Source organism: Rhinatrema bivittatum, chromosome 1, assembly GCF_901001135.1.
Source record: "Rhinatrema bivittatum chromosome 1, aRhiBiv1.1, whole genome shotgun sequence".
NCBI lineage: Eukaryota > Metazoa > Chordata > Amphibia > Gymnophiona > Rhinatrematidae > Rhinatrema > Rhinatrema bivittatum.
The window spans coordinates 499,207,348-499,235,002 of record NC_042615.1 but is presented as its reverse complement, the minus strand read 5'-3'; the positions used below and the strand labels follow the sequence as shown (position 1 = coordinate 499,235,002).

Here is a 27,655-nt window from a genome sequence, read left to right as displayed (position 1 = left end):
TAAAGTGCATTTATGCATGTAAAACTTATTGACAATTCAATGGCATAGAATGCAGCCATTTTCAAAAGCTCACTTCCATACATAAAGTGCATTTACATATATAAAACTCAGTTTTATGCATGTAAATCCTTTTGAAAATTACCCCCTCTATCTGCTCTGGGAAGTCTTCCTGCTGCCTCTACCTTCCTCAGCATTTCAAATCACTGAAAGGGCCAGACTGTTATGAGCAGAGACGGACATGAGCGTGAGCCCCGTGCCATGATGCGATCAACACAAGCCCGGGGCTGGCCGTGGTCCCACGCTCCTGGCTGGCAAGTGCATCTGGGCATGAGCTGGCTGAAACAGAAACACTCGACTTTGAACAGGAACACTTGGATGTCCAACATGCACCATGAACTGAGAACCAGTAACCCATGCTTGTCCCTGGGGTAGCCCTCTGGCCACTCTGAAAGCACTTTCAGACTACCGCTTAGAAGCGGATGTGCGTGAGTACAGATGGAGGCAGAGAACTCAGAAGGTGACTCTGGAGATGTGGACAAGACACTGGAGACTTGGATATAACAATGAAGACTTGGACATGATGGAGGCTGAAGCATGGCTTGAAGAGTAAACACAAGGCTTGACACAGGAACATGGCAGATGGAGGTCCAGGCTAGACAAAGAATCAGACACGGATGGAGACAGGGATCCAGGCGAGGACAAAGAACCAGACAGGAGACTGGAACAAGAACTCCAGAGACTAGGGACAAGACTCCGGAACTCAGGATTCAGAAACTTGGAACTCAGGGACACTGGCTTAGACTCAGGAACTCGGAAGAAACTCCAAAACCATGAACCAGTGGCAGAGACTTGGATACAGGAACAAAGACTTGGACACAGGAATCAGGAGAACCACAAGAAACAAGAGACCTTGAAGGACCGGTAACCTTGCGAAGGCCAAGCTGAGCAGACTGAAAAGCTATTTTATAGGGCTGACAGGAAGAATGTCATCTGAGAACGCCACAGGTTTTTCAGACTACTGGCCCTTTAAATCATGAGCTGGTGCGTGCATGCACATGGCTAGGGGACACCAGGCAGGAGCAACAGCATGGCTGCAGTCAGCAGCATTCCAGGCTGCTGTTACAGACGTGGACCCTTGGGCCGGTTGGGATAGTGGATGATATGCTATGGAAGACCACAGCAAGCGTCCCAGCCGGGAGGCGGCACGGAAGAGATTCAGAAGAGGCTTCACCACTGGAAGTCCGAGGTCCCCCCAGGAGGAGCCCGTAAGGACTCGGACCTCTTGGACTTAGGTGGGACCCTATGCGACCAAGGATCCAGGCAGCGGCCGAAGAGATGGACGAAGGCTGGGCCCAGGTAGTTGAAGAGTCTTCACCCTTGGAAGCCCACGGCTCCCCCAGGAGGAGCCTGTGAGAGCTCGAGCCACTGGGACTTAGGAGAATCCCCTGGGCCAACAAGTACCGGATACCTGAGGTGAGGAAGAAGCCGAAGTCGGAGTCCAGGAGCAAAGCCGGGTCGAAAGCCAGGAGTCAGAGGTCCAAACCAAAGCCAGGGACGAAGCAGAAGAAGGAGTCGTGGACGGAGCCAGGGACGAAGCAGAAGAAGGAGTCGTGGACAGAGCTGGGTCGGAAGCCAGAGGTCAGACGACAATTCCAAACCAGGAACAGAAGCTGGAGACGAAGTCGTGGGACGGAGCCGGGTCGGAAGCCAGAAGTCAGACGTCGATACCAAAACCAAGGGGCGGAAGCTGAAGATAGGTCAGGAGACGAAGCCAGGTCAAGCCAGAAGATAGTAGAGATGATCCAGGATACTATGCAGCAACTAGACGCTCTGAAGCCAGAGGGAACCTCGTTGCAAGGCAAAGGCTTGATAGAGCTGCAAGGTTTAAATACCCTGCAGCGTGTGACGTCATCCGGAGGCCATCCTAGGATTTCCTGCGCTGGCCCCTTTAAGGATCGGCGCCTAGGGGGCAGGGCCCAGCGCGTCGGGTTGGCGGCGTCTCCCTTGAGCAGGGAGAGCCGCAGCAGGCTGAAGATTGGGCCTATGCTGCCGGGAAGAGCTCCGTGCGGGCCAGGCCGGCCCCGAGGTAGGAGGAGGGCCCAGGGCATGGCCCGGTCCTGTAACAGCTACAAGGATGATAAAGGCGGTATCCAGCCACGTGACTCACCTCCGGCGGCAGCAGGGGTCGGCGGCACTCCAGGCCACAAGAGGAAGTGGTAGCAACAGCATCTCACTGCTGCAGGGAACAGCGCAGCATTGCTCAGCGTCATTAGGAGGTGAGTCGCTTGTGGGCTGCTTCTCACATTCCTCCTTGTCTTTTATTGCTTGTCTGAAGTCTACCTATTCTTGATCTGATGACTCTGTCAAGGATTATAGCTTTTGTACACATTCCTACAAATAAAATACCTTGTAGAGGTGATGAGCCGCAATCCAGACACTCAGTATGGAATGTTGGAAGACCTTCCTCCCAAATGCATTACACAGCTTTGAGTCCCTTCCTGGGGGCATGTTAGAATGATCACGAGTTCGCCTGGTACACTTCAATACTGATTTTTAACACTTGGAGTGGTGTGGCAATTGGACCACCCCACGTCCAAGGGCAGCCTACACTCTATAATTCAAATCTAGCTTCTGGGCCACTGGAAAGCACAATATAGACATCTGCCACATACTTATTTGAAGGTCCTATAGAGGCTAATGAACCAGATAGCCGCAGAATCAACTGGAGGTTGAAGAACCTGAAGTAGCTTGAAAATGTCTGTTCTTGGGTCTTTTTCTTTCCTGACATTGATAGAGTCTTTGCCAGCTTATCCAAGAAACTGGAGTAGCAGAGATCCTCCAGAGGGGATGTATGCTGTGGCAAGTCTAAAAAGGGATCAGATGAAATCCCGTGGAGTCGTCCTCGTCTCATGGCCATGGGGGGGGGAGACTTAGCCACAATCCCAATGATGCAGAAGGCAACCAAGTGGAGACCTATGCTGATCCGGAGGAGAAACAACCAGGAGGATCTCAGAGCAGTCAGATCCCAATTTTCTACCCTTCAGTTGTTGAAGGGACTCCCCATGGTGATGACTTACTCCCAATACTGGAAGCTCTTGTGATGAAATATGTACCAGCATGGAACTAACATAATAACATAGAAATGACGGCAGAAAAACCAAAACGGTTCACCCAGTCTGCCCAGCAAGTTTCTTATGATATTAACTGCCGCTCCATGCAGGTTACTCCATGTTTCTGTTAAGGGTAGTAGCTGCTTTGTGCAGGCTACCCCGAAGCCTTATGTTAAGGGTAGTAATATTTACAACTGCCAAATCCATAAAAATGTAATGCCAGCAACATTTTTACAGGATGAGCAACCTTCTTGATAATTCAGTTAATGCTGCTTGACATGCTTTACTTTTGGACTTTGCCATATAGGCAGTCCTGAACTTTTTCCCTAATGTCAGTACCCTGGACCTTAAAAGTCAGGGCCCAGCATTGGTTGTCATCTGAATCCAATTCCTCTTTTAATCCTGCTGTTGAAGCAGAGAGCGATGTTGCAAAGGTGTCAAAATCTTGAAAGCTAATTGGTTACGGGTGGTAATTGCCACTCCATGCAAGTTACCTCCAAGCATCCTTTTCTTTATTTCCATGCTCTAGCTTTTAGGGATCCACAGTGTTCATCCCATGCCTTTTCTAATTCGTTTACTGTTTTCGTCCTCACCACCTCTTCCGGAAGGGCATGCCAGGCATCCACCCAGTGGCGTAGCCAGAATTGATTTTTTGGGTGGGCACAAGGTTAACATAGGTGGGCACAAGGCATGCAGGTCTACTAGTTGTTTTCTTACTGATAAATAATGCCATATACTGCACCCTAGAATGGCTTTCTAAGTAGTTTGCAACAGCCATTATGTGTCATGTATGAAACTTTAAAATAATTTACTTCAATTATTTCAAGTATAGAAAACAATCAAATCCAATCATATAATAAAACAAAAATTAATGTATTCTTTCATTAACCATCTTTGCAGAAACCCAGAAATCTTCATAAATACAATAAAATATAATTAATCATCAGAACAGGTGCAGCGCAAAGCTAGGGCAATTCACATTACAAGTAACATGAAAAAAAAAATTCAAATTCTGGTATAATCTCAGCAAAAAATAACCCTCCACTGCTATTTTGTGAAGTAACAAACTCTTGCAAAGAAAGAGGCATCTGGAACCTTGCCAAACAATCACAGCACTGACTCTCAGGATTCAAACAGCAACCTTATGAAAAAGCAGCAATGCAAATACTACACCAGGCCCTAGAACATTAATACATCACCTACGGGAATAACAGAACAGGCTGGACTACTACTACAGAGAAACTATATGCTAGAAATACTCATTTCTGTCACAAACAGGCAAAACTGAGACCGACCCTTACCTAATATAGAAATAAGAGACTATAAATTAGAAACAGAAACATGTAGATAAAGCCAAAATAGAAAGCCTGAGAAACTAAAATGTCTGAACAGTGGAATACTTAAGAAAGAGCAAAATACAAAATATAAGAATGCACATTCCCAAAGATGACATATTTAAATTGCTAACATCTCTCTCTCTCTCTCTCTCTCTCTATATATATATATATTTTTTTTTTTTACCTTTGTTGTCTGATCTTTGTATTTTTCTAATCAGTTGGTCCTGGTCTCTCTTTCCCATTTTTTCCCTTGTCGCTCATTTCCTAATTCCTCTTCAGTGTCTTTTCTACTACTGTCTTCTTCCCTTCCACACACACACACATATATACATAAATGCTTTCTCTCACAGACTCCCTCACACACTCAGGCTCTCACTCTCATATGCTCTCCCCCCCCCCCCCCCAGCTCACATTCTCTGCAGACACACATACAAGCTCTCACTTTCTCACCCCTCCCCAGGCTTATATTCTTATGCACACACAGACGCACATCCAGGCACCCATTCTCATCCACACACACAAACCCATTCTCCCATTCTCACCCACACATACACACATTTAAGGTCCCATTCTCACCCACACATACACACTTTCAAGCACCCATTCTTACCCACATATTCAAGCTTCCATTCTCACCCACACACACAAACCCAGGCTCCCATTCTCACCCATATAAATACACATTCAAGCTTCCATCCTCACCCACATATTCAAGCTTCCATTCTCACCCACACACACAAACCCAGGCTCCCATTCTCACCCATATATACACACATTCAAGCTTCCATCCTCACCCATATATACACACATTCAAGCTTCCAACCTCACCCACATATTCAAGCTTCCAACCTCACCCACATATTCAAGCTTCCATTATCACACACACACATTCAAGACTCCATTCTCACTCCCATACACACCCAGGGTCCGATTTTCACCCACACACACACAAGGCTCCCATTCTCATCCTCACATACACATTCAAGCCTGTGCACAGTTTCCGCTTCCTCCCCCCAGAGCAGGAAGATCAGCTGGCCTCTCCTGCTGCCACTGGCCTCCTGCTATCTTCGGGCCATATGGCCGACTGATCTTCCTGTTTGGGGGGGGGGAGGAGAGCGGAAGCGCCGCGCACAGTTTCCGCTTCCTCCCCCCAGAGCAGGAAGATCAGCTGGCCTCTCCTGCTGCCACTGGCCTCCTGCTATCTTCGAGCCATACGGCCGACCGATCTTCCTGCGGGGGGGGGGGGGAGCGGAAGCTGTGCGCGGCGCTTCCGCTCTTCTTCCCCCCCCCCAACAGGAAGATCGATCGGCTGTACGCAGGAGGCCAGTGGCAGCAGGAGAGGCCAGCTGATCTTCCTGCTCTGGGGGGAGGAAGCGGAAACTGTGTGCGGCGCTTCCGCTCTCCTCCCCCCCCCCCCCAAACAGGAAGATCGGTCGGCCACACGGCCCGAAGATAGCAGGAGAGACCAGCTGATCTTCCTGCTTTGGGGGGAGGAAGTGGAAGCTGTGCACGGCGCTTCCGCTCCCCCCGCAAACAGGAAGATCGGTCGGCCATATGGTTGTAGGACCGCTTCCCCACGTGTGCCGTGATGGCGTGCCAAGCATGGGTTCTCCTCTTCACTGTCGCGGGGATGGGATCCCGCAACAGCCTTGCAGTTCTGGTGTCAGTTGGGTGGGCCTGGGTCTAAATTGGGTGGGCAGCTGCCCACCCAGGCCCACCCGTGGCTACGCCACTGCATCCACCATTCTCTCGGTGAAGAAATATTTCCTGGTTCTGATTCATACCCCCCTGAAGTTTCATTTCGTGACCCCTAGTTCTACTGTCTGCTTTCCAAAGTTTGTGCATCATTAAAATCTTTCATATATCTGAAGGTGTGTATCATATTTCTCTGCACCTCCTCTCTTCCAGGGTGTACATATTCAGATCCTTCAGTCTCTCCTCATAAGTCTTCCATTATAGACCCCACACCATTTTGCTCGTGCTTCTCTGGACCGCCTGTCTCTATCTCTTTTGATAGTAGCCCCACTATGTGGGAAAATTTCCCACATCTTGGAGAGAAGCAGTTCTAATCTCCCTCTTCTATCTTCAGGACTTAAGGAGGCAAATAAATGTTCACGAGTTCCAATAACTGGGCCCTCACTGCTTGAGGAACTCTCTGAGTCAGAGTTGGAGGAGAGACACCCTCTTCAGAAACCTAAATTGGCCAATATGCTCCTGAGACCGAATGAGGCACTAGGCCCAGAAAAGTTAGAAACGTTCAAGAGAGAGAGACATGTCCATGAGGTAGCTCGCACAAAGACTGAGGCATTCATGAGGCAGTGTGTACATGTAGGAACTCCCATACATGCTCAGTAAATTCTTCACTGAGAGCTGGGTCTGTGTTGATGCCATTGGATAGTGTCACCTATAATAATAGCTAATTCATGCCTGACTGTCGACAGCAAAACGCGACACCCCCCTGAGGTTGCACACAGAGGAGTTGATATAATAAACTCTGTGTTAAGACTATGTGCTGAAATTTCTTAATGCAGGCACTAAAATAAACTTAACACCTGATGAGTAAACAAATGGTATGCTAATGCATCAGGAGTTAAAACTGTGCGCAGAAACCCAAGATAAAATGTGTGCTCAGGGAGTCTCTCAGCAGGATTTATGTGTACAAAAATCATGTTTTGTTAAGACTTTTACGTACATAAAACATGATTTATACTTGCTTTATATGCGTAAAATATAAGTTATGCGTACAAAAATGCTTTCGGAGCAGGAAAAAAACGTTTGTGCACATAAATCATATTTATGCTCGGAAAACATGCTTTGTGTGCACAAAGCATGTTTTCTGCAAATAAATAACGATGACAGGTCCTGGCACCAGAGCTCCTGTTTCTGCTCATAGATTAATACTCGTGCCAGGAACTATACTCCACTTCTGACCAGGAGTAAAATTTCCAGCCCTAACAAAATCTGAGCTATGCCAGCACGCCTCTCTGCAGAAGGGGTCAGCAATAGCGAATGCTGCATTAGTATGGGATTTTTATTATGCAAGGGCACTAAGCAATGTGCACAGTTTTACACATTCTTTTTTTTTTTTTATAAAGTTCTGCACACAAAAAAATACGCACCCTACTGTGGGTAAAACTGTGCACTCTGCTTGGCGCACCTTATTACCCTGGGCCCTCCGAGTCAGTGCTGGAGCCCGGGATTACAGCCGAGGCTCACTGAGATACCGTGGCTTGTGCAGAGAGAGAGTGAGGATGTGAACGGTGGTAGGCACTGTTTCCCCCCCCGGGTTCTTCTCCTTTCCATGGGTCTCCTGTGAGGTGGATCTCATCTGTACCCAACCAGCTGTTCACCCCCTACTACTCCGTCTTCTTTCCGCTCCTGCTCCTAATGAAATAAAGAGATGGCAGTGTGTAGCTTCTGGGCCAGGGGAACGTTTTAATAACCGCTAACGTAATTAGAGATGGCGGGAGAGGAGGGAGTGGATATTTATTATAACCTTTGGATGATGAACAGCCCCGCTCACTGAGAACCTGCCAGACCTATGCCTTCAGGGCTCTCCCGGGTGGGGGTTAAGGCGAGAGAAAGGCTTCAGTGCTCTCTCTTTATTTACCCTGCTCATTGATTGCAAAACGGCGGGCAAGAGGGCAGGGCTCATATTATAGGATTTATTGGCAGGTTAAATTATAGGAAAACTGCCATTTCCTCAGGCTGGAATCAGTGTATGTGCACTGTCAAAAGAGAACTGCTTTATTTCTCTTCTCTGCTCCCCGAGTTCACCCCTCGCTATGCCTTTCTCCCCCATCCTCCAGCTCCTCCTCTCATAGGCTGGCAGTTTCCATGACAATGCGGCACTGTCATCCTGGGAGAGGGGGAGAAAGTGAGGGGGGGGGGGGGGAAACAGAGTTGTTATGCCTGCTGAGGCTAAAGGGATAGAAATGCTTTTTGCAAGGTGCAGGCGTGCAGGCAGGAAGCCGGTGAATAAACGGCCCTCTCTACCCTCTTCCCATAGGCAGCGCCTCCCTCTGATTTTTAGCTCATCTTGGTCCAAATTTCACTCGAATACTACAGAAGGAAGCCAGCTGATGAAGGTCAGGATGACGGGACATGCTATGGAGGGAACTTTTCGAGATGGCACAGATGACTGCTTCACGGAGTAGCTGATCTTTTTACCGATAAGGGGCTGGGGGGGGGGGGGGGGTGCAGGAGGTAATGGTGATGGAGCTTCTCAGTAAGAGAGATCATAACACAAATATAGCAGTCATTGGAGGGAGAATAATAAATAAAACTGCAGTAGCATTTAACCTTTTCTTTTTTTTTTAAATTAACTGCTTATTGAGCCGACAACAGGCTACAAGAAAGAAGAAACGAGTAAATGTCTCTTAACGTGCCCTTGTACAATATCCAGTCTATAATAATGTACAATAACTCATGACCCACATTTTAGGAATATTATCCCACCCAAGACCAGCCCTCCCTCCCTCCCTCCCATACTCATAATACAACTGCAGCAAAGAAGTAGGATTCATTCCAAATAGAAACATACTGGTCTGACCCAGTATGGCATGTTCTTATGAAAGGCTGAAGAGGTTAGGGCTGTTCAGCTTGGAGAAGCGACGGCTGAGGGGGGATATGATAGAGGTCTTTAAGACCATGAGAGGTCTTAAATGAGTAGATGTGACTCGGTTATTTACACTTTCAGATAATACAAGGACTAGGGGGCATTCCATGAAGTTAGCAAGTAGCACATTTAAGACTAATTGGAGAAAGTTCTTTTTCACTCAACGCACAAACTCTGGAATTTGTTGCCAGAGGATGTGGTTAGTGCAGTTAGTGTTGCTGGGTTTAAAAAAGGTTTGGATAAGTTCTTGGAGGAGAAGTCAATTACCTGCTATTAATCAAGTTGACTTAGAAAATAGCCACTGCTATTACTAGCATCAGTAGCATGGGATATATTTAGTTTTTGGGTACTTGCCAGATACTTCTAGCCTGGATTGGCCACTGTTGAACACAGGATGCTCGGCTAGATGGACCCTTGGCCTGACCCAGCATGGCAATTTCTTATGTTCAAAGTTATGTATACACCCCATGTCAACTTAAATAAGATTTCCAAATATTAAGAATAGGTTGTAAAGCTTCTTTATGAATCGCAGTCAGTTTCCTCACAAAAAAAAAAAAAATCTTCCAAATACAAATATGAAGAGTATCTCTAGAAGGCAAAGCTAATTTTCTCCAGGAAGCGGCATCTTCACATCTGGCAGCATTAATAAACTGCAGCATCAGTTTAAGTGTCTTAGCAGGTAAATCAGTTATGAAAATAGATAGTAAAAAGACTTTGGGGGTCTTTTGGTAATACAACATGAATGACTTGAGCTACCCCCTAATAGGCCTGCACTAATTCACAATCTTGTCATATATGAAAGAATGATCTTAACTTCCCACACAATTGTCAACAAAAATCCTTAATGTGTGGATATATTTTATGCAATTTTTTTATGAATCAAAATACTGCAGTAGCATCTAACTTTAAAAAACGAGATTATGACAAAATGAGGAACTCAGAAAGAAGGAAGGAGAAATTACTACTTAGCTGATAATTTGGTTTTCCTTAGTGTAGACAGATGGACTCAGGACCAGTGGGTTATGTTGGCCCATCTTGATGAAAGCAGAGAACAGGCCTTCTCCCTCAGCAGGTCCTCTCCTGTGGCACAGTCTTCCAAAGGAAGTGAGATGCCTCCGCGAAAGAGCTTTCTTTAAAAAAGCTTTAAAGACCCACCTCTTTAAAAACGTTTTTCAAACATGAAGCAACAATTTATACTCCCCACACAACTCCCTTCTGGGGTTCCTTAGCCCCTCTGAATTGCCTGTAAATCTTCCCTGTGGTTCCTAATGCTCATGTTATCCTATGTTCGATTTTATTCATAATGTTTTAACTATTTAATAGTGACTTTTATTGACTAGTTGTTACTTTACGCCTGTTATTTTGATGTATGGCCATGCTATATGATGTTGGTTTTACTCATATTGTTTATTCACTTGACAGTTACTTTTATTAGCTAGTTGCTATATTATGTGTGTTCTTAATGTATCCCGCTCTGAATGCCAAGAAGGGCAGGTAATAAATGCTTTTACATAAATAAATGAATATGCACATCTGCCAGCAGATGGAGATGGAGCAAACTGATGTCACAGAATATATATTCTTGCAGTGACCCCAGCCTGCCAGTATTCTCTTCAAAAGCCAACTGTGGACAGACTAGCAAAAATCTTGATTAAAAACAGACAACCATTACTGTACTCAACCAACAAGAAACACTGAACTCAGGCAATGAATGTATGTACCCAAATCTGGGGACTGGATGAACACTTACCAGTAATCCCCTGCAACACGTAACCACACAGGAGGACCATTAACACAATCATTCGGCAGCCAAGGGCGGGAGGCTGAGTCCATCAGTCTGCACTAAGGAAAATCAAATTATCAGGTAAGTAGTAATTTCTCATTTCCTAGCATGTAGACAGATGGACTCAGGATTAGTAGGATGTACCCAAGCTACTCCCAAACAGGGTGGGAGGCTGCCTGTGGCCTAGTCAAAACTTCACGTGCAAAGGCTGCATCCTCCTGGGCCTGCACATCCAGACGATAATACCTGGAAGAGGTGTGTAAGGAGGACAACATTGCGGCTCAGCAAATGTTGGAGAGACAACAATCTTAACCTCTGCCCATGACACTGCCTGAGCCCTACTGGAATGAACCCTAACCTGACTAGGCAATGGCTTTTCCGCAGCCACATATGCAGCCATGATTACCTCCTTAATCCAGCAAGCTATTGTAGCCTGCGAAGCCGGCTTGCCCCGTTTACCTCCACCATGAAGGACAAACAGGTGATCCGTCTTCCGGAAAGATTTAGAAACCTCCAAATACCTCACGACATGTCTCTTGATATCCAAGGGGTGTAACAGGCGATATTCCTCTGCATCTCTTTCCTTATCCAGAGATGGCAAGGAAATGGACTGATTAAAGTGAAAATCTGAAACCACGTTAGTCAAGACGCTGTATCGTCCCTGGAGTCACTTGAAAGAACGGCTCCCGGCAAGACAAGGTCTGCAGCTGGGAAATTCAATGCGCAGAACATATCGCCTCCAGAAACACCATTTTCAAGGTCAGTAACTACAAGGAAAGACTCCACAGTGGTCAAAACATAAGGCCCATCAAGAAGTCCAACACCGGGTTAAAACGCCACAAAGGAACCAGCAACCTCAAGGGAGGATGATGATGTTTCACTTCTCTCAAGAAACGGGCCACATCTGGATGAGCCAATAAGGATTCACCATTCACCTGACCCTTGAAACAAGCAAGAGCCGCTAGCTGTACCTTCATGGAATTAAGGGCCAACCCTTTATTCAATCCATCCTGCAAAAATTCCAAAATGAGCGGGACCCTAACTGAACAAAGAAGCACGCCTTGATCTTCACACCAAGCTTCAAACACATGCCAAACCTGCACATAGGCTAAGGAAGTGGAGAACTTTTGTGCTCGTAGCAAGGTGACAATCACCGCAGTAGAATATTCACGCTTCAACAATCGAGCCCTTTCAAGGGCCATACTGTAAGGCAAAACCAAGTCAGATCTTTGTGAAGGACAGGTCCCTGCTACAACAGATTCCTGTGCGCTGGAAGACGGAGGGGGGAGTCTACCAGGAGTCTTCGCAGATCTGAGTACCATGGTCTCCTGGGCCAATATGGAGCCACCAACAGTACCAGCCCTCAGTGATGTTCAACCCTTCGAATCAGTCTGCCTAGATGGGCCACGGAGGAGAGGCATACATCAAGTTGTCTTCCGGCCATGCCTGCACGAGAGCATCGGTGCCCGACGACTTTGGATCTCTCCTGCAACTGAAGAATCGAGGATCATTTACATTGCGAGTAGTTGCCAGCAGGTATAGAAATGGAAGGCCCCAGCGATCTACTATCAGCTGAAATACCCATTCGCCTGAGACCAGACTTTCTCCACTGAGAAAGTCCACTCTCACATTGTCTTTTCCTGCTATGCTTGAGGCTGAGATCATCCGAAGATGCACATCCACCCATACCAAAAGTTGGTCTATCTCCTGCAACACTTGCTGGCTCTTGGTTCCTCCCTGCCGACTGATGTAAGCCACCGTCATTGCAATGGTCAGACATTATTCGGACTGCACATCCCCACAACCTGCTGCTGAATTGTAAACATGTAGCCGGACCATTCGGGCTTCCAGCCGATTGATGTTCCAGAGACTCTTCCGTATTCCAGCACCCTTGCACTGTTAGTTCCTGACAGTGAGCTCCCCAACCCTGGAAACTCGCATCTGTCGTGAGTAACAACCAGTCCAGTGAAGTCAGGAAACTCCCTTTCTTAGATAATCCGCTTGCAGCCACCACTGAAGGTGAGAGCAGACTCAAATATTCCTGAGACTGTGGGTTCCAACAAGACAGCAGGGAGCGCTCTAGAGGAAGCATATGCACCCTCGCCCATGGCACCATGTCCAGGGTCGCCGCTATCAAACTGAGTACCTGTATTTAGGACTACACTGTTGGGCGTATAGTGTTCACCAAGAGAAGCACGTGTGACATCAACTTCTGAATATGGGCTTCCAGCAGGAAAACTTTGCCCTGCTTCGTGTCGAACCAAACACCCAGATACTGCAACGACTGAGATGGCTGAAGATTGCTCTTGGTCAGTTCACCACCCAACCAAGCTCCTGCAACAAGGAAATCACCTTGCGGGTCACCAGGTGGCTCTCTTCCAGACATTTGGCTCGAATCAACCAGTTGTCCAAATAAGGGTGTACTAGGATTCCATCCTTCCTCAACGCTGCTGCCACTTGGATGGGGATATGGAGGTACACCTTGGACAGATCCAAGGACATCAGAAATTCCCCCAACTGCACAGCCATTATCACTGAGCACAAAGTTTCCATGCGGAAATGAGTCACCCGCAAATGGCGGTTGACTACTTTGAGATCCAGGATGGGACGAATTGAGCCCTCCTTCTTGGGCACAATGAAATAAATGGAATATCACCCCGTATTTTCTTGAGAAATGGGTACTGGAACAACAGCTCTCAGACTGAGGAACCTTGATAATGTACACTCTACTGCCTGTGTCTTCTGCAGAGTGATAGGGAGACACCATGAACATGTCCTGAGGAACACTGAGATACTCCAGCACAAATCCTTCTAGTATCACCTCCAGGACCCACTGATCCGATGTGATCTCGACTCACCTCTGATAAAAGAGAGAGGCACATCCCCCTATCTCTTGTTCCTGGGGCTGGGTCGGCAAACCTTCATTGGAAGGCTTGGGAGGATCCACCACCCGAGATCGTGCCTCGCTTGAGCTATCTGGGACGAAAGAACTGAGACCTACCACAAGGCCAAGTCCTCTGAAAGTGCATCCCTCTGTGAGGGCAAAACCGCTTGGAACTTCTGGAGATGACCCCTCATACCAAATGGGCAAGACAACTGCTTCTTATCTTCCAGCAACTGAGAGACCGGAGATTCACCCCATTTACTGGCCAGCTTCTCCAACTTGCTCGCAAACAAGAGCGAGCCTTTAAAAGGCAATTTTGTAAGATTAGCTTTGGAGGTTACATCTGCCGACCAATTTCTCAGCCATAACGGACGTCTGGCCACTATTACCGAAGCTACTCTCCTGGCTGAAGTGCGGACTAAATCACGGCCCGCATCCGCTAAAAAGGCATCATCAGGTTCAATTACTGCTCTGGAATTCATCCCAGAGTCATCAACCTCCTGAGAGAAAAGCAAACAAGAGCAAGCCACCAGGGAACAACAGGAAACTATCTGCAATGTCATTGCCACAGCTTCAAATGCTTGCTTAAGACTGTCCTCAATCCTCCTATCATGCACATCCTTCAAAGCCACTCCACTCTCCACGGGACAGTCATCCGTTTAGAGACAGCCTAGACAAGCGCATCCACTTTTGGAAAACACAGACGTTCTCTCACTACTGGATCCAGGGGGTACAGGGCTTTCAAGGTGCAACCATTCTTGAATGGTCTCTATAACAGAGGAAAAAAAAAAACCCCAAGAGGCTTTACGCAGAGACCAGAATCAGATTTTACTTTGGTTCAGACATGGAAACAGCCCCAGAAACTCCCAGCATCTTCAGTGTCTGGGAAATCAGGGCCAGCAGTTCATCTCTGTGAAAGAATCGCAACATAGTCCTGTATGGTTCCAGAAACTGGAAGGTTTTCCCCGTCCTCCAAGAAGTCAAGATCTGCCTCATCATCAGTGACATTTGGATTCCTGTCCGAAACACCTGCCGTTGGGGATGTACTTTGGTGCTTAAATGAAGACTCGGAAGATGGGGAGGCCACTGCCTGAGGATCTGACCTGATAGGATTGGGTGGGACTGAGGACTGCACCTGAATAAAGGCTTGCAATCCTTGAAAAAATTCTACCCAAGAAAAGGCAGAAGGATCCATGCCAAACCCAGGAGGTGCTTGTGCAGGGCCCACTGTGCTGCCGTCCTTTGCTGAGGAACCAGTCAAGGGAGTTCCAAGGTCAGGTGTCCCTTCTGAAATATCCTTAACCAGGCTATCATCAGGCTGGGAAGACTCAGGCTTAGTAAAATCAAATGAAGATAATTCTCCCTGAGCTTCTAAGCAGCGCTGGCATAAGTTAGAGCAGTGGTTCTCAACCTTTTTTCGGTCGGGACACACCTGACAGATGGTTCTCACATGCGTGGCACACTGAACATGTGACCATCACCAGGCTAAATGTAAACAAACACTCTGCATTCCACAGGAACCCCCTCGACCCCCAACAATGGGTGCAGTGCAAAAGTAGGACATTCCCCGTTCAATTTACCACACAAAAAAAGATATTTCTGGTGACATCTCAATAACAGCAGCATAAACACCCTCTCCTACCAGGTGCAATAGGAAAAAAACAGTAATTTACCACCAATGCATGTTCTATTGAGAAAACACAACAAATAATATTGATACAAATGCCTACATGCTAGTAAATACTTCACCTTGGTCACACACATAGAATCAACCTTCACCAAGTACAGAAAGACCACAAATTACAAATATGGAAACAGAAACTGGAATGGAAACCCATAAAAGCCACTCTGCATTCTATGTAAAACAGAAATATAGCACCTAACAGACTTCCAGGATCTGCAATAATGTACACAAACTAATGCGCACAAAGTTACACCAGCATTACGGAACTCAAACAGTAACAACCCTACCTATGAAAAGGCAGTACTGCAAAAATTACACCAGGCCCTAAACACCAATACACCTCCTATTAGGAAAACAGAACAAATCAAGCTGCTATAGATCCCTACACAGAAACTACAAGCTCGCAGAACACCCTTAGTTGGGTCACACATGCAGAACACAGACAGATCCTCACCAAATACACAATAAAGTGACCATAAAGCTAATGTTTTTGTTTTTGCTTTGTTTTACTGCATACAGAGTTTGGCTTCTTGCTGTTTCCAGTTCAGTTTTTGTCTCCACATTTCTATTTATACATTCCCTGAGAAATATAAAATAATTCTAAAACTAGAATATAATAAATGTTTCAAAACAACTGATAAATGGAATAGCATCCAATCATTAAAAATTTTCAAAATTATTAAAAATTCTCCAAACACCAATAAAAGTTTTCTAATAGCGGATACATCACATAATACCTAATAATTAAAATGTCAGTCAATCAAGAAAGATAAACTTAAAAAGCCACCTTTACTTACCCTCTCCAGTAACTCTCCTACTCCTTTCCCTTGTAGGCCAATAGCACATACCAGAAGCAACAAGGGCTGCTGAAGCCCTGTCCTCATACTCTTCTTCCTTAGGGCCCATGACTAGTCTATCTCACACACACACACACAAACACCAGTCACCTGCCTGACCATTCTCTCTTTCTCTCACACATACACACACACGTCACCTGCCTGACCAATCTCTCTCACACACACACACACCAGTAACCTGCCTGACCAATCCCTCTCTCACACATGCACACACACCAGTCACCTGCCTGACCAATCTCTCTCACACACACAAACACACACCAGTCACCTGCCTGACCAATCTCTCTCTCACACACAAACACACACCAGTCACCTGCCTGACCAATCTCTCTCTCTCACACAGTCACATCTCTGACCAATCTCTCTCTCACACCCAACACACACCAGTCACCTGCCTGACCAATCTCTCTCTCACATACAAACACACACCAGTCATCTGCCTGACCAATCTCTCTCTCTCACACAGTCACGTCTCTGACCAATCTCTCTCTCACACACACACGTCACGTCCCTGACCAATCTCTCTCTCTCTCACACACACACCAGTCACATCCCTGACCAATCTCTCTGTCACACATGCACACACCAGTCACCTGCCTGACCAATCTCTCTCTCACACACGCACACACCAGTCACCTACCTGACCAATCTCTCTCTCACACACACACCAGTCACCTGCCTGACCAATCTCTCTCACACACACACACACCAGTCACCTGCCTGACCAATCTCTCTCACACAGTCACATCTCTGACCAATCTCTCTCTCTCTCTCTCACACACACACACACACACACACACACCAGTCACATCCCTGACCAATCTCTCTCTCACACACACACACACCAGTCACGTCCCTGACCAATCTTTCTCACACACACACCAGTCATGTCCCTGACCAATCTTTCTCTCTCTCTCTCACACACACACACACACACACCAGTCATGTCCCTGACCAATCTCTTTCACACACACCAGTGACTTTCCCGAGCAGTCTCTTGCTCTCACACATTTCTCTTACTTACACACACATTCTCTCATACACTTACACACATGCTGGCGCACTCTCTGTCTCACTCACTCCCACCCACAGCACACATAGCAGCTACAGCACAAGGTAGCCGGTATGCTGCTATTAAAAGCAGAGTCCTGACAGGCTGGAAACTGCAGCAGGAGTGACCTCCCCAGCCCCACAGCGCTAAGAAGGCAGCACTCAGCTGTTTGCTTGTGCTGTGATCAATCGCGGCACAGAACAATCAGCTGAGAATATAATTCTATGCTTTTCTCCCCACCCCACCCCAGCCTTTTTTTTTTTTTTTTGCAGTTTATTATTAATTTTATATTTTCTTGCTGGTGTTGTGCTGGCGAGAGAAGGGCAGGTCGGAGCCGGGGGCGGGGGGGCAGCAGCACTGTACTACTGTAGGCCCTGGAAAAGTGGCCAGGAAGCATCAAATGCGATTTCTGCAGCAGCAGCATGCATGGCCTTTTCTTCTTCCCACGTGCCCGGTAAACATCAATTCCTCTTCCGGGCCACAGGGGCGGGAAGAAGAAAAGATCACGCTCCTGTTGCCGGCTTCCATAAACACTGCTGCCATTCCCCTCGGGGCTTGAATGTGCTGATAGCCCGGGGCACGAATGGCAGCAGTGTTCATCTCACTGAGGTGAAAGGGGGGGAGGGGGAAGAGCAGCGGGTGCACGACACCACTGCCAGTGCTTCACGACACACTAGTGTGCCGTGACACACTGGTTGAGAACCGCTGAGTTAGAGGGCACTCCAGGCTGAGATGCAAGAATATGACAGGCAGCACAGAGGGAAAAGCCCTTAGGTCTCATAGCCACCAGCGCCACAGGCGACTGAAAATGTGCGACCAGTCGAATTTCTGCTAAAAAAGATTTTTTAGGGGCATGAAATTTAGGCACACAAAATTTATACAGCCCAAGTCTGTGTGCTAAAAAACTAAGCACATTGTCTCACGCCCGCACAACTCATAGGTAAGAGAATGGGCGCACAATTCGGACGCACAGCTGGATGCACTTACAGCACTAATGATCCTGTAGAGGGCAGCCGAACATGCAGAAAAGTGTGCAAAAATGCTTCTGGGGCCTACCACGTGGCACACAAAAAGATGCCTAACAACAAGTTTTAGCCAACTCAGGCTGCTCAACCTACCAGGCTGCCCAGTTCCCCTAACTCCACTGGAGTGGGAACGAACGTCGGGATGGCGCACCGAGCACAGAGACCCGAGGAAGACCTACACTAACCCTTCCTCTGTCTCTGTTTCTCTTTTTTTTTTTTTAATTTACTGTGCTCAGCCTTCCCAGCCGAGTACAGAGATGGTTATTAAAGCCAAGAAGGCATCCTTTAAAAAAACGAAAAGCAGATCTAATGAGAAAAAAAGGAAAGAGAACAAGCTCTGGGAAATCAGATATAAAACATCAATAGGAGTGCCACCCCAGTGGCTCAAATGGTTTATGTGCTTTTCACTGCCATATGGAAGGTCCCCAGATCAGGTCTTCTGCTCTACAGGTTGACTAGGGTTGGGGATGCTACAGAGACATCATTCTCAGAACTGGGGTGGGGGATAAAGAATCATACTTAAAGGTTAATTTACTGGTCAGATTCAGGGCCAATGAATACAGGATCCTAGAAGGAGCCCTGGTGTATAGCCCTACCTTAGAATCATTACTGCAAAACAAACAAACAAATAAATAAAGCAGGCCCAGAAAGAATTTGAGGAATGAGGCAAAAAGCAAAAATAAAATCATTTTCAAGTACATTAAAGTCAAGAAGCCCATGGGGGAGTCAGTTGAACCCTTAGATGACTAGAGAGTACAATGGGCACTCAGGGAGGATAAGGTTGTAACAGAAAAAGTAAATTACCGTAACTCTTTGCTTCAATCCTTACTGCAGAGGATGTTGAGGAGATACTCCACAGGAACCATTTTTTTTTATAGGCAATGATTCAGAATAACTGAAGTAAAACACTGTAAATCTGGAAGAAGTGCTAGAACAAATTAACAAACTAAATAGCAGCAAATCACCAGGACCTGATGGTATTCATCCTAATGTTCTGAACGAATTCAGATATGAAATTGTAGATATGTCTGTAGCCTGTCATTAAAATCTACCATTGCCTTTAAGGATGGGAGGGTAGCAAATATAATGCCAATTTTTAAAAAGGGCTCCAGGGATGATCCAGAAAATTGCAGACCAGTGAGCTTCAGCTGAGTGTGCAGCAGTAGTAAAAAATGCAAACAGAATGTTAGGCATAATTCAGAAATATAATAGTGCCTTTTTAGAAATCCATGGTGCAGCCACACCTCGAATATTGGGTGAGTCCTGGTCGTCCGTATCTCAAAAAACATGTAGCACAGTCAGTGGTGTACTAAGGTGGGAGCAGGGACAGTGACCAGCCTGAGTGTCGCAACCAATAACCAATGCTCCTGCTGCTCATGGTGTGTGCACATGCCTGGGAAATCTGACCCCCTTCCTTCTTATTCCCTGCCAGCTTCCTGAGAGGAGGAGAAACAACAAGAGGGAAGAGGCTAGATTTGGGATCAGAATAGCTCTTCCCTGTCCATTCCAAAGTCACTCCCCCCCCCCTCTCCACACACACACACACACACACTTGCAGGAAATAGGAGGGGAGGAGGAGCAATAGGAAGAGAGGGGCTGTTTTACAGAGCAGAGTTGGTCTTCTTTTGTCTATTCAGTCTGTTCCAGCCTCAGCCCCACTCCCTCTCCTCCTGATCTCTACACCTTGCCTGGGAAGGGAGGAGCTGGAGAAGAAAGCAAAGGGCTGTTCTCTCGAGTGACATTCTTGTACTAGAGCTGTGTGCCCATGTCTAGCCAGGGCAAGAGTGCTGGAGTCAGGTTTAGAGCTAGAGGGGAGAATGCTGAGGTCATCTGTGGCGGGCGAAAGACAGAGAGAATGTGCGCATCAGTTACACAGGAGTCTTGTTTGTGCAGCTGCATACCTGGGAACGCTTTGGATTTGGCCTGGAGACTCCCGAACGTTGCATTAATTGCCGGATTTCTGGGCCAAGATTTGAAGACTCCTGGAGCCCTGCTGCTAACGATGGCCCAGAAGAAAAAGTGGCCAAAGCACCACAGTCTCCTGCAGCAGCAAGAGGACGAGAAGGAACGGTGGCCCCTGTGGCAGAAGGAAGACAAAGAGAAGAGTCTGCCCCCCACGTGGCAGGAGGAAGAAGAGCAGAAGCGATAGCACCCTCCAAGCAGATGCAGCAGCAGCATCAGGCGCCTGCAAGGAAAATGAAATAGAGACAGCGCTGGGCCCAATGTAGCAGGAGGAAGAAAAGAAGTGTTGATCCTGCAGCCTGGGGATAGTAGAAGCTGCTATGAATAACAATCAAGGCTAGGAGAGAATGAGTGTGCATGTGTATCAAAGAAGGAGAGGAGTGAATGAGTATGCATGTGTGTGTGAAAGAAGGAGGAGTGAATGAGTATGCATGTGTGTGAAAGAAGGAGAGGAGAGAATGAGTGTGCATGTGTATCAAAGAAGGAGAGGAGTGAATGAGTGTGCATGTGTATCAAAGAAGGAGAGGAGTGAATGAGTATGCATGTGTGTGAAAGAAGGAGAGGAGTGAATGAGTATGCATGTGTGTGAAAGAAGGAGGAGTGAATGAGTATGCATGTGTGTGAAAGAAGGAGGTGTGAATGAGTATGCACGTGTGTCAAAGGAGAGGAGAGAATGAGTGTGCATGTGTATCAAAGAAGGAGAGGAGTGAATGAGTGTGCATGTGTATCAAAGAAGGAGAGGAGTGAATGAGTATGCATGTGTGTGAAAGAAGGAGAGGAGTGAATGAGTATGCATGTGTGTGAAAGAAGGAGGAGTGAATGAGTATGCATGTGTGTGAAAGAAGGAGAGGAGAGAATGAGTGTGCATGTGTATCAAAGAAGGAGAGGAGTGAATGAGTGTGCATGTGTATCAAAGAAGGAGAGGAGTGAATGAGTATGCATGTGTGTGAAAGAAGGAGAGGAGTGAATGAGTATGCATGTGTGTGAAAGAAGGAGGAGTGAATGAGTATGCATGTGTGTGAAAGAAGGAGGTGTGAATGAGTATGCACGTGTGTCAAAGGAGAGGAGAGAATGAGTGTGCATGTGTATCAAAGAAGGAGAGGAGTGAATGAGTATGCATGTGTGTGAAAGAAGGAGAGGAGTGAATGAGTATGCATGTGTGTGAAAGAAGGAGGAGTGAATGAGTATGCATGTGTGTGAAAGAAGGAGAGGAGTGAATGAGTATGCATGTGTGTGAAAGAAGGAGGAGTGAATGAGTATGCATGTGTGTGAAAGAAGGAGAGGAGAGAATGAGTGTGCATGTGTATCAAAGAAGGAGAGGAGTGAATGAGTATGCATGTGTGTGAAAGAAGGAGAGGAGTGAATGAGTATGCATGTGTGTAAAAGAAGGAGGTGTGAATGAGTATGCACGTGTGTCAAAGGAGAGGAGTGAATGAGTGCACCTGTGGGGGAGGCAGAAGAGTGCATGTGTGTGTCAAAGGAGAGGAGTGAACGAGTATGCACGTGTGTGAAAGAAGGAGAGTGAATGAGTATGTGTGTGTGTGTGTGTGTGAAGAGTTTATATGTATTTGGGTGAATGAGGAGAGTGAACATGTGTGTAAGAATGAGCATATATGTTTAAGAGTGTGAGTGAACATGTAAGTGTGTTAGTGTGTGAGCAATTTTGTGTGCAACAATCTAGGGTGTAGGGAAATCAAAAGTTCCCAGGTATGTGCATCTCTGTGTGTGTGAGAGAAAATGGCATAGATCTGTGGATGCCCGAGTGACACTGCTCCTTTCCCCCATGTAGCTTTCAATGCTACCTGTTTGAGCTGATGCTTCTCTGCTGAATCCTTCTCTGCCATCCTCTCCCCTCCCTGAGTCCCTTTCACAGGCAGCTCACCATCTATACTTTCAACCAGCCAGGCCCCTGACTCGCCCCCTCCAGCAGCTGGCCAAGCACAGAACCTCCTTTCCCGGGAAGGCTCTCACCCTCAGTGCAGCTCTCACTGCTGCCACACAGTAGACCTCCCCGTACCTCAGCAAATCCCCTCTACATGAGGGGGTGGGCAGTGGGATGTAATGAGGCCACAGTGACACATGAAGGCCTGGGGGAAACATGAAAAGATTCAGATAAATCTGCCCCCCCCCCCCCCAGTCCAGAAGCAGAACGCTCTTAAAAGATCCCTTTTGTATTTGTATTATTGTGGCTTTCTGCGACATCTAACTAACCCTAGGAGAGGGACGGGGTCGGCGGGTGCGAAGGGAAGCATTGAGCCCCGGGCACAGAGCTCTTCTAAGTAGGGCCCTCAGGCCACTGGCAACTCCGCCGCCCAGCTTTTATTTATTTATTCCGCTGCTCTTCAGCAGGTACAAACTACAACAAATAGCAACTATAAACATGTTCCCTGTATTCTTTCGGATAAAGGGGTGGGGAGGGCTCTTGAAATGTAAACACCGCCAGGCCTTGTTACACCCCCAGCCCCCGGGCCCATCACCGTAGCCCTGCCACCCTTCAGCCGCCTGAAGCAGGGCAGCAGCTGAGCAGAGCAGCCGCAGGCTTTCATTTCTTTCTTTCTTTGTTTTAATTACCGCTGCTGCCCTGCTCTCACTCGGCTGTTTCTCTGCCAGCTTGAAGCGGCACTCGGCCGCCCAAGCCCAGATATTTGTTTCTGGTTTGTTAGGGATTTTTTTTTGTTTTTTTTACTTCTTTCTCAGTCCAGGAGCTTGCAGGGATGAGGCTGCTTCTGACAAACACCCCGCCCCCATTCCCCTTCACTTAAAACAAACAAAAAAAAACAAAACGCATCAGGACAGCCTCTGAGCTGTGCCCTACTGTGATTTAGGGACTGTACCTTATACAAAAGTAGCACCCCTCCCTAAAAAAAATAACGTTTTCTCTCTGGTTTACACTAATTTCCTTTTATAACAGAGTAACAACTCTTTTAGATAAGGCAGCAGAACATAAGAAGTGTCATGCTGAGGGTCAGACCAATGGCCCATGCATCCATCTCAGCCGCATCACTTGGCACTTCTCGTTAAATTTCACTAGGGTTGTGCATGCTGAAAAGTTTTTTGCTTAGGTTTTCATCGGTAGCGTAGGTTGAGGAGGATGGGAGAGCAAGGGAGAATGGTGGCACGGGGTTTCGGGAGAGGTTTGAGAGATTGGTGGGGGCATAAAATGGGGTGTTAAAAAGATTTGAACAGGTTTTTGGAGGACAGAGATATTAACAGTTATTAGCCAGGTAGACATGGAGATCAGCCCCCCTCTCATTCCTGAAAGTGAGCCACAGAGAATGGGATTTCCCGGGTACTTCCAAGTGACCCAGACTGATCGGTGTCAGTGGACCAGTGATGTGATCCAGCATGCTGCTTCTTTTATGTGCTTTGAGGACAGTGAGCCGCATGCAGGGGTCATATGACTCCATCATGTGTTAGTGCAGAGGAATCTTACAGAGCTTTCTAGTAAAGCTTCGAAGTACATGTGGCATTGCCTGCAGGCCACCAAACCTTTGGGTTTTTTCATCCATCGTTGCTGGGTGCCGGGCTATCATCGCCCCTTTAGGGCTCAGCTGTTTCTTTGCTGCTCTGAGGAAGGATTTCTTGTGTTTGCCCTTATTAATCTCCCAACTTAGGCTTTTAGATATTTTCAAGGGTTTTTGTTTTTTTTTTTAAATGCCGTTGCTTACCATTATCACCGAGTGTGGGGGCGTTCTCAAATCATCTTCACGGTGTTTTGTATGAGAGGATGCTTGGGCACCTGCCACCAACTCCTTGAGTGTATCCCGACTCACACTCAGTATCAGGGCTAAGTCTCTTTTTTTTGCCCCAGACTGGTGGATTCTCTGCAATAGGGAAGGATAAGGCTTCAGTCTCTTCTTATCAGCACCAATAAAGAAGCGGGAAACCGTGGTAGTGTTGCCATTTACTGAAGAAATAGTTCTGACATGAAAAGCATCACAGAGCACAGCCACCGAGCCCCATCAAAAACTTGGTTTTAACTCGGTGGGGCCCGGTGGCTGTGCTCTGCGGTGCTGCGAAGATGGCCTTGGGTTCCATTCCCAGGCCTGGTCTTCCTCTTACAAGCCTCCAGAACCTGTTCTGAAATATGACTTTTTTATTTTTTTTTGGGGGGGGGGGGGGGAATGGTCATTTCAGCCTGCAAAGCCAGTGAGCTCCAGGCCTTGATGATTTATCCACCTATAAGCCCAGTTCTGGTGGTTGAACCTAGAAGGCAGGGGTCATGCGGGGTCCCGGGGCCAACTCTTTTCTCTCTTTCTATTGCACAGTCCCAGGGTGTCAGGTTCTTTCCGAATGGGAGGGGGGGGGGGCGGCAGAAATAAATCCTCTTAAGGTGCAGGGGTGACTCAACTCCTCTATCCTGGGGAGATTTTTCTCAACTTTCAGTGGGAGGGATGCGAGTGACAACAAAATACTCCCGGGTGTTCAAGTTGGGTGTCCAGACAAAAACTTTACTGTAGCAGTTGTTCAAAAGCAAACAGTGGTGTTTTATACATCAGTTCTTGGCACCAGCAGCTTATCACAGTTCTCTTAACTTGGTTTTTTTTTTTTATCTGTGCAAGTGTCTCACAGTAAATGGTCAGAGGGAAAAAAAATAAAAAAAATCACCCTCCAGAGCATGGAAAGGCAAGGCTTCCCAGGTGGACAGGCGTATCCTATTTATAGGTGGCAACATCCTCTTCCAAAAATACTGGCAGACAAAAACAGGGTCTCAGTCTCTGCAAAACTCCCACTTGTACCTCTTAGAAAGGGAATGGTGAATAAAACGGAAAATGTCATAATGCCTCTGTATCGCTCCATGGTGAGACCGCACCTTGAATACTGTGTACAATTCTGGTCGCCGCATCTCAAAAAAGATATAATTGCGATGGAGAAGGTACAGAGAAGGGCTACCAAAATGATAAGGGGAATGGAACAACTCCCCTATGAAGAAAGACTAAAAAGGTTAGGACTTTTCAGCTTGGAGAAGAGACGGCTGAGGGGGGATATGATAGAGGTGTTTAAAATCATGAGAGGTCTAGAACGGGTAGATGTGAATCGGTTATTTACTCTTTCGGATAATAGAAAGACTAGGGGGCACTCCATGAAGTTAGCATGGGGCACATTTAAAACTAATCGGAGAAAGTTCTTTTTTACTCAACGCACAATTAAACTCTGGAATTTGTTGCCAGAGGATGTGGTTAGTGCAGTTAGTATAGCTGTGTTTAAAAAAGGATTGGATAAGTTCTTGGAGGAGAAGTCCATTACCTGCTATTAAGTTCACTTAGAGAATAGCCACTGCCATTAGCAATGGTAACATGGAATAGACTTAGTGTTTGGGTACTTGCCAGGTTCTTATGGCCTGGATTGGCCACTGTTGGAAACAGGATGCTGGGCTTGATGGACCCTTGGTCTGACCCAGTATAGCATTTTCTTATGTTCTTATGTTCTCATTGAGGTTTCCCAATGAATCAAAAAAGGTCTTACTTACAGTTCTCTCTTTCCAGATGACACACAGGCTCTTTCAGATGAAAGGGTCCAGGCAGCAGGGAACAAGCAGCTCTTCTAATTGTCCCCCATTCCAGGGCAGGAAGGGCCACAGCAAAAACCTTCCTCCCGGATCCTCAAAACAAAATTCTTCACTCAAATGTCCAAACTCTGAAATTCTCTTGCAGCCATGTCACTACCAGCTAGCAACCTTGGATTATGGGCTGGATCGGGCAGAGTCTTCTCCAGCCTGGCCAGCCAGAAAGGAGCATCCCTGTAATCCCTTCCTGGGCCAAGAACCAGGGGGGTCTCACAAAACAACTCCCAGAACTCAGCAAAAATCTTGGCGACTCCACACCGAGGGATAACCCAGCCAGACAGCTTGCGTACTGGAAAGGGATAGTCTCCTACCTCTCCTGGATTACAGGCTGGGGGCCTGGTCCCTGGAGAAGGCCAGAACTACAAACAAGAGAAAAGCTCCTACTTTCAGCTGTAAACTAAATCTGCACTGCCACAGACTGCAAAGCTGCAAGCTGCTTTTCTACCTGCAAAGGGCTAGCTAGCCATCCCAGCAGCCCCCACCGTGGAGGAGCTGTTCTGAAAGAGTGCACCCCTGCCTCTACTGCTGAACGCCTACTCCTAGCTCAAAAAAAGGGTTTAGGAACTAGAGCCATTTCGTGGTGATCCCGCCCCCCTTCACCTTCCTTTTACTCTCTCGTCACCCGGCCCCTGGCATCCTCCATTTCTCCCAAACCCCATTCCTCTCAACACCCTACCCAGCTACTGGCCGCTACCCTTCTGTACTCCTCCTCTCCCTTTAGCTTCTTTTCCTCCTCCCCCCACCCCCAGGCTTCCTCTTCTCTCCACCCAAGCAGACAGATACTGACTACCCCATTCCCCCCCCCCCCCACAACAACAACAACAAAAAAGCAGCTTCTACCATCTGCTTTTCTTTTCCTTTCACTCACCCAAACTCAGCTGCTGGTTCCTAATTAGTCGGTGATGGCAGCACTCGCCACTGCTCCTGGCACCGTAAGAATGTGTTTACTGTGATCTGAGCTCACAAGAGTCATCAGCATCTTTGCATGCGGAGCAGCGGCAGCAAAGGATGGAGGCTGGAGGGGGTAAGGGGCAGTTATTAAAGGCACACGAGGAAGCCAGCAATTGCGGAGACTGGCGGGGAGGGGGGGGGGGGCTAGAAACTAGGAAAAGGTCAGGCAGCGGTTGGGAAAGTTGGAGGAGAGAGAAACTCTGCAGCTGAAGGGGGGAGTCCCGGGGAAGGAGGAGAGACGTTGTCTCCAGAGAGCGATGGTACTCAGCCACTGAACTGCTGCTCGGGAGAGAGAAAGAGGGTAAGCAGAAGAGAAAAGCAACAGCCGCAGAGGGATAAAGACGATGGAAGTTAAGAGTCCATTTCCCACAGTTTCACAGCAAGCTGGAACTTATGAACCAATTGCCGTAATAATAAGTATGAAATCTCGGGAAATTGGAAAGCCTTGACAGGGAGTCACACAATCCAATGACCACTTTCCCAGAAGTGATGCAGTAACCTGACTGTGCAAAATCATCCAAAACAGCATTGAAAACTTTCCTTTTCAAACAAGCATATTTTTCCAGCTAACGTGGATTATTAGTAATAATTTGAGTTCCATGCCTGTTTTCGATGTTCAAGAACTCTGTTTTTGTTTGCTTAAAGTTTGTATGTCATTTCATTCTATGCTTGTTTGACATGTACAGTGGGCCCTTGGGTTACGAACTTAATTGGTTCCAGAGGGCTGGTTGTAACCCAAGTTGGTTGTAAGTCAAGACTATTTTTTTCCATAGGAAACAATGGGAAAACCAATAACGTGTTCTGAACCTTCGAAAAGCACCCTTTGC

The 27,655-nt window shown here is 47.1% G+C and overlaps 1 long non-coding RNA gene across 1 annotated transcript in view; it reads right to left on the bottom strand.

Moving 5' to 3' along the window:
• The window catches only part of LOC115081187, a 69,646-nt gene extending 42,753 nt beyond the window's left edge, over positions 1–26,893 (bottom strand). Inside the window, exon 1 of the long non-coding RNA XR_003853744.1 lies at positions 26,746–26,893. This is a non-coding gene — a long non-coding RNA (uncharacterized LOC115081187). The remainder of the gene's footprint in view (positions 1–26,745) is intronic.
• Positions 26,894–27,655: the final 762 nt, after the last annotated feature.